Below are 7264 nucleotides of genomic sequence, written 5' to 3'. Positions count from 1 at the left end.
AACCTAAATATGATGGGTGAACACTCACTGGACAGAAAGGTTTACCCTAAAATGGCTATGAACCTTGTTTGGCAGAGGCCAAAGGGAAACTCATACGATGAGTGAATATGATCTGTCACAGAAAGGTGGTGGGGATATGTAGCTGAAACAGTTGGCTCCACGCAACCTATGTGATTTCCCACATTTCTAGAGACATTTCACTGTCTCCATCACTGAGATAGGAGGGAAATCTCATAGATGGACAAATGGGAATGGAACATAGATTAAAAGCCATATCTATGTAGGTAACATGAATCAAACTAAGGTTGTGGACTAACGCTTTGCTGTTTTACCAGAAAATGGCAAATGGACAATTTGCTAAGTTGCTTGACGACAACAAACTTAAGGGTCCAAACTATGCCGACTGGTACAGAAACCTTATGCTGGTCCTGATTTCAGAAAAGTTAGATAAAGTGGCAAAGAATCCTGCACCGGATCGTCCTGGAGACAGGGTTTCGGAAGCCCGTAGGAGGGAATACCAAGAATGGGAGGAGAAAAACTCCCTAGCCCATTGCTATATCATAGCCTCTTTAGATAATCCGATACAGAGGTAGTTTGATCAGATCGAACTAGCCAAGGACATATTGGATAGTCTAAAAACTATGTATGAAGAGAAGAACCGTTCTACTCGTCAAAAGGTCCTAAAAAAGTTCATGACTGCACAGATGACCAAGGGGCAACAAGTTCATGACTATTGTCTCCGAATGATGGGTTGCATAAACGAGCTAGAGGTCCTTGGGTCTAGGCTAGATCTGGTCACACAGATAGATGCCATTCTTAACTCCTTGCCTCCGTCCTTAAATCCGTTCATAATGAATTATAATATGAACAAGCTAAAAGTTAGCGCTCAAGAGCTCAACAATATGTTGCAACGAGCCGAGGAACTGATTAGGAAGGATGAGTCGATAACCATGCTTGTTGAAGCTGGCAAATCTGCCAAGAAGAGGAGGGAACATAGAAAACCCCAGAAAAAGGCCACTAAATCTAAGAAACAAAAGAAAGACAAGACATCTGATGCTTGTCACTTCTGCAAGCAGGCCGACCACTGGAAGAGTAACTGTCCTGCCTACCTGGAATCTAAGAAAGGTACTTTCGAAACTTGTGTCATGGAAACTAATCTGTTAGTTGCTTCTGTGTCCTGGTGTGTTGACTTCGGGGCTTCAACTTATGTGTGTAATTCACTGTAGGGGTTCAAAGTAAGCAAAAGGCTGAATGAAGGAGAAGTGACACTTTACTTGGGGACTTCTGCAAGTGTTGCAGCTATGGCAATAGGAACCGTAGAATTAGTCTTTAGAGAAGGAATACTTGTACTTAAGGATTGTCTTTATGTACAAAACTTAAGAAGAAATATGATTTCTGTTTCTAAACTGTGTGCTGATGGATATACTGTCTGTTTTAGTAATATGATTACTATTAAAAGGAACAATAAATCCATCACATGTGGGGAACTGGAGAACGGTCTCTATGTTCTACATCCTTCTCTAGAAACTAACTTAACCGAAACTACGTCGGTCGAAATCCCCAAGAAAAGGACTCGTGATATAGTTAGTCCCACGTGCCTGTGGCATTACCGACTTGGCCATATCGGTGTTGACCAAATCACAAGACTGGTAAAGGATGGTCCTTTGGATTTTCAAACCATAGAAGATCTTCCCCCTTGTGAAACTTGCCTCCGAGGTAAGATGACAAAATGACCATTTAACGGTAAGCCTGAAAGATGTACAGGCACGCTTGACCTTATACATACTGATGTATGTGGTCCCCTGAGTGTTAGGACTCGTAACCAACACGTGTATTTCATCACCTTCACCGATGATTCTCACAATATGGTTTCGTGTACCTAATGAGACATAAGTCTGAATCCTTTGAAACATTCAAGGAGTTCAGACAGTGAATCGAGAAACAGTTAGGGAGAGAAATTAAGGCCCTTCGATCAGATCGAGGTGGCGAGTATCTCTCTGACGAATTCAGGGACTATTTGAAGGCCAACGGGATAATATCATAGCTAGCTCCTCCTGCAACACCGCAACTTAACGGTGTTTCAGAGAGAAGGAATAGGACATTGTTAGACATGGTCCAGTCAGTTCTCACACGCTCGGAGTTACCCACATCCTTTTGGGGATATGCATTAGAGACTGCAATCTACGTACTGAATCGGGTTCCAACCAAATTGGTTCCAAAAACTCCATACGAACTTTGGACCGGAAAAAAACCAAGTGTCAGACACTTGAAGATTTGGGGATGTCCTGCGCACGTTAAAAGAACGAGTGCGGACAAGTTGGAATCCAAGACCAGTCGTTGCCTATTTGTAGGCTACCCAAAGGATTTGGTGGGTTATCTATTCTATGACCCAAGTGAGCAGAAAGTGTTTTGCAGTCGAAACGCCTAGTTCTTAGAGACGGATTATATCTTGGACACTCATCGTCAGGAAATAGTTCTTGATGAGGAGAGCTCAGGAGCAGTGGGAGATGTCCTACAAGTTCTAGGTAGTAACCAACCTAGAAAATCCACCCAGGTATCCCGGCCACCAGTCCGTTATGGTTATGACTAGGATAGTTACTTGGTGGAAGCCTTGACTAGTGAGGAGGATCCCATGACTTACGCGGAAATTATGTTGGATATAGATTCCTAGAAGTGGGTGGAGGCCATGAGAGCTGAGATGGACTCAATTGAGGCCAATGGAGTCTGGACTCTAGTAGATCCGCCCTCTGAGGTAAAAGCAATCGGTTGCAAATGGATCTATAAGAGGAAGAAGGGCCCCGATGACAAGGTTGAGACCTTCAAAGCTCGTTTGGTGGCGAAAGGGTATATTCAGAAAGAAGGCATCAACTATGAGGAAACCTTTTCGCCTGTGGCCATGCTTAAATTCATTAGGATCCTGCTAGCTATAGTAGCATACCATGACTACGAGATTTGGTAGATGGATGTCAAAACCGTGTTTTTGAATGGAGATCTTAGTGAAGATATCTACATGCGGCAGCTGCAAGGCTTCATTGCTGCTGGTTAGGAACACATGGTATGTAAACTTAATAGATCCATATATGGACTTAAGCAAACTTCTAGGACTTAAGCAAGATATATATATATATATATATTTTGCAAAACAAATTTCAATGGTTGAAATCGACTACCGATAGTTTAGGTTTCCATCAGGGAGAGTGCATCCTTGATCATTCACTTTGTCCAACAAAGGGGATAATCCTGTCATTATGATCACCCACTCAGATGAATTCTTGGGCTGTCCCAATATACCCAGGTTTTGACCCCCTCTAAGGATTTCACTAATTGGCATATCAAAGATAGCCCAATCCGACACTTAGTGTAGTATCATAATTGAGTCTAGGGGTCAGGTGTAACATTCTAGTTTTGCCCATCTATCTCCAAGGTCCAGGGCAATACTGGAATTCTGGTCCGGTTCAGGGTTTCAAGAAAACCCACACTACATGCACCTCAGGTCTCACCCTGACAGTTGAGATAAGCCACCCCAACCAACTTGGCGGCACACTAGTGTCAGCTTTGGCAGGATAAATCTCACCAAATCTATCCAACGACTGTGAAGATTCTAAACTAACACGAGTCTCATATGTGTCCAGTTTAAGGGTATTACACAAAAACATACCATAATAACATGAATCAAATATGTACTTTATTCATTTACATTAAATGTCATAATATACATCATTCTGATTGAAGCTAAGAGTATACACTCTGTAACAAGTGAGATGATATATTTTGGACTTAAAAGGTTTTGGTGTAAGAGCAAGTTTTGGTATTTTAAATTTGATGGATTGGTCTGATCGAATAATTAATAAATGAAATAGTATGGACAAGCTCAATGCAGATTTCAGAATTCTACAGCAAATCTATAAACATTCAAAATATTAAATGCCTCCGCTCTATATATCAATGCCCGTCCGCTAAATTGGCATGAATTCCGAACCGGCACCTACCCCAACTCTACTTTGGGGGGGTGTACAATTAATTGGTGGTCAAAAGTGTGGCTTGGCATAGGCCCAAGAGCAAGAGCCAGCCCCTCCATATATAGAAAAATGAAAAGTCTCTTAATTTTTAGGTTAAAATTGAGAAAAGAATGGAGAACGATTCGGTCGTATTAAACCAATTAATGGATTGTGTCCATAAAAATTTAACGAATCCTGTACTACGTCAACCTTTTATAGGGACAAGTTAAGAGTTTAAATATATGTAGAGGGATCCATCCTGTTTAGAAGGGGAAACGGTTCGCCATCCACTGTATGGTGGAGGGTAGAACTACCTCTCCCTTCCCTCACCCTCTCCGGCCGGTGAGCGTGCATCCCTGCGTTTTACTCTATATATCCCTCCATGGCGACGTGAGTGAGTGACAGTGCTAGACAGGCAATCGGCGAAAGGGTAGCTACTAGCTAGCTAGCTATAGTATATAGAGCAGTGGTGATCGATGGAAGTGGAAGTGGAGAGTGAGAACCCTTGGACCGTGGTGGTGGAGGAATCAGAACCAACTGTGCTCGTCAAAGATGTAGTCATCGATGCCGAGAAGGGCATCTCGATCCGCATCTTCAGACCAACCACAACATCAACATGTAGTAGTAGTGATGGCAAGACGGAGACTAGTACCCGAATGCCCATTACGTTCTACCTCCATGGCGGACTCATCCTCAGTGGTTCATCCTCCATGTTCAGTGACAAAATTTGCGAGCATGGTGCCATCTCGTTTCCTGCGTTAGTCCTCCATGTGAATTACCGACTGGGTCCAAATCACCGGCTACCGACGGCCTTCTATGACGTGGAGGCTGCAATTCGGTGGGTTAGGAAACAGGCATTGGACAGCGATGGTGAGCCGTGGTTGAGGGAATTGGGTGACTTCTCGCAGTGTTATATTGTGGGGTGGAGCAGTGGTGGCAACATCGCTTACTTCTCCATGCTGCACTTGTTGGGACTAGACCTTGAGCCAGTGAAGTTGTGTGGGTTGATATTGAGCCAGCCTGTGTTTGGTGGGGTGAAGAGGACAAGATCAGAGCTGCAATATGCCAACGATCTGATATTGCCTCTGTCCATGACGGATCAGTACTGGAAGTCGATATTGCCGGTGGGAGCGGATCGTGACCACGAGTTCTGTAACCCCATGGTGGAAGGGTGCACCACTGATAAGATTAGATTGTTGGGGAAATGCTTCGTGAGGGGGTTCGGTGGGGATGTTAGCACCGACAGACAGAAGGAGTTGGTGGAGATGTTACTGAAACATGGCGTCCAAGTTGAAGCTCATTTTGATGAGATTGGTTTCCATGGGATTGATCTCGTCGACTTCAGAAGGGCTTCCATCACTTTCTCCATGCTCAGAGAGTTCTTAACTGACTAGCTAAGCTAGCTAGCTGCCTTACGCCCGTCTTGCCTTGTCTAGTACTTACTATTACATTGTAATAATCAATTCATATTTGTTCATCATATAATGTCAACCACTCTGCCAACGAATTGGATATTGGATAATTGCACATTCCAGCAGTCATTGTATCCGTTCATTGGGAACATCTCGCCAATAAAAGAATACGCGCGGGAGATGATGTTCCCAATGGCCGTTGGGACTTGGGACTTGGGACTTGGGACCTTGTCCCTGTGTTGGGATCAGATTGGAACTTGTGCCAAATGCCATACTTGTCTAGCTACCAATACTTTATACACACATGGCCATGGGCGCCTCACAGACACATTCACCGTGCATTGGGAATATCTCCTGTGAATAATAAGTACTGATGATGTTCCCAATGCATGGTAGGATGTGCATGTGAGGGCGGTATGAGGTGCCCTATGTGAGGAACAGATCCGGTTTCAAAGTCGAGAGGCCTAGGTGGAGTTTAAGTTCAGAATTCAGACCAAGACCAACCTAAGAATAAGAATTGAGCCTAAGGCTGGAGCCTGGACCAAGTCCAACATCAAACCCGATCTTTTAACCTGGGCCTAATCTGCACTGAAATTTGATGCATTTGGATTGTGCTTGAGCTTGGATGGGCTCAAATTGGTCAATCAGTCCATGCCAAAATTTGACGAAAATGTATGTATATATCAGGCCAGGCTGATGTGGATAAAGGTCGGGTTAGGCTTGGATTAATTAAGGATCAGGCTTAAGCCCAGACAAAAAAAAAAAAAAATTAAAAATCCCAAACTTTTGAGCTTCTGTTCGTTTAAAATTGCAGGATCTGACTGCACCCGACCAAATCGCAATCCCTACCATATAAGCAATTCTGTGTTATTCATTTCCATCAAAATCATTTGTGTCCCTTTAGGAAACTTCACATTAGAGAAAAAAAAAATTGGAGTTTTTTTTTTATGAAGATTTTAGTTATATTACCTATGGTTTTACTGATGATTGGATTCAGCTGGTTCAGAAAATGATATCCAATTCTTGGGTTGGGTCTCTCCTTGGGTATTGATAGGTTTTCTCATGCATTTTCTAAATCCACCTATGGGTAAAGGATTGAGAAAAATGATGATGGAAGATGCTGTAATTTATCATTATGCTTCTCGAGGATGTCATAGCCTATCATATTTGCAAGAGGTAATATTCAAAAACCATTTTGAAGATTATGGATTTCTTGGAGAAATATGAAAATTTGCTACGTGATCTTGAATACACTTACAAGATCAAGAACTCAAATAATAGAGTAGGTAACCGGTTTTACGTCAGAAAACATCTACCTTTATATACTACAAAAGGCATAATAAAAAGTACTTTATTTGAAGATATTTTATAGGAAATAGCAGCAAAAATTGCTGGATGGAAGGGTAAAAATTTTGTTTCATGGAGGCAAAATCTTGTTTGAATGTGGTTTCTACCCTTGAAACTGGGTATCGAACAAGGCTGAATCCCTCCTTAGTAATTTCTTGTGTGTTGATATTTATGATGAAAAGAAACATCATTGGGTATCTTGGCAAGGATACTTACTGTTGGATTTTAATCTCATAAGAGATTAAATCCAATGGGTTTGATTGGTCAATTACATGAGAAATTGCACCTCCACACTTGATTGAAAAATTAGCTTTTCTCTTACAAAATCCAGTTTTGAATTTGTCCCACATTGGAAAATTAAAAGCTTTGTTTTCAGTATTTTAATAGGAGCTGATTTACACTCCTTAGAATTAGTAGAGGAGAGTATGGGGGTTCGGTACCGCGCATGCGCGCATGCGTGTGTGCCTCGCAATGAGGCGCTTTAGAGGTGCACTTTGCTCGCACTTC

The 7264-nt window shown here is 42.4% G+C and overlaps 1 pseudogene; it reads left to right on the top strand.

Annotated features, from left to right (window-relative positions):
* Positions 1 to 4474: 4474 nt before the first annotated feature.
* On the top strand, positions 4475 to 5392 carry LOC104596302 (putative carboxylesterase 9 pseudogene; annotated as a pseudogene).
* Positions 5393 to 7264: the final 1872 nt, after the last annotated feature.

The sequence above is a fragment of the Nelumbo nucifera genome, chromosome 1 (assembly GCF_055504915.1).
Source record: "Nelumbo nucifera cultivar China Antique chromosome 1, China Antique-T2T, whole genome shotgun sequence".
NCBI lineage: Eukaryota > Viridiplantae > Streptophyta > Magnoliopsida > Proteales > Nelumbonaceae > Nelumbo > Nelumbo nucifera.
Note: the sequence above shows the minus strand (reverse complement) of the source record. Positions and strands in the feature narration are given on the sequence as shown.